The following is a 517-nucleotide window of genomic DNA, read 5'->3' on the forward strand; positions in this document are numbered from 1 at the left end:
CAGGGTAAGCCTGACCATAACCGCACTTTGAACAAACAAAAATCTGCGTAAACAGTCCGAGAGTTCCACCCGGTTCTCAGGGTCCGAACACCCGAACAAAGCTGAACCCGCGTTGACCGGGCAATTAGGCGGGAAGTCGCTACGAGCCCGCACATTCGCGAGTGCTTCTCGAAAAACAAACAAAAATTCAAGGAAAAGTAGCAGCAAGGGAAAAGGGAAAGTGGAGCCAATCACAGCAGACCGAGGGAAGGAGATCATCCCAAAGTACCAAAATGGGTTGCGCGCTTGCTAACTAGCATCGTATGGCTAAGAATCCAAAGGCCACGAAAGAAATGGAGAATCACGTCGGGTGACTCGGGCGTAGCGCTTCCCTCCTTCCCTCTCTGTCCAACCGCCCACCGACGCCGACGCTAGATGCACATTTAACTTGCGCTCAACGGATGCATTCTTTATTGTCCAAAGACGTACAGACGTGTACGTTTTCACATCAATGGGAATTTACAATTTGAGGCTTGGG

This window comes from Syngnathoides biaculeatus, chromosome 9, assembly GCF_019802595.1.
Source record: "Syngnathoides biaculeatus isolate LvHL_M chromosome 9, ASM1980259v1, whole genome shotgun sequence".
Taxonomy (NCBI): domain Eukaryota; kingdom Metazoa; phylum Chordata; class Actinopteri; order Syngnathiformes; family Syngnathidae; genus Syngnathoides; species Syngnathoides biaculeatus.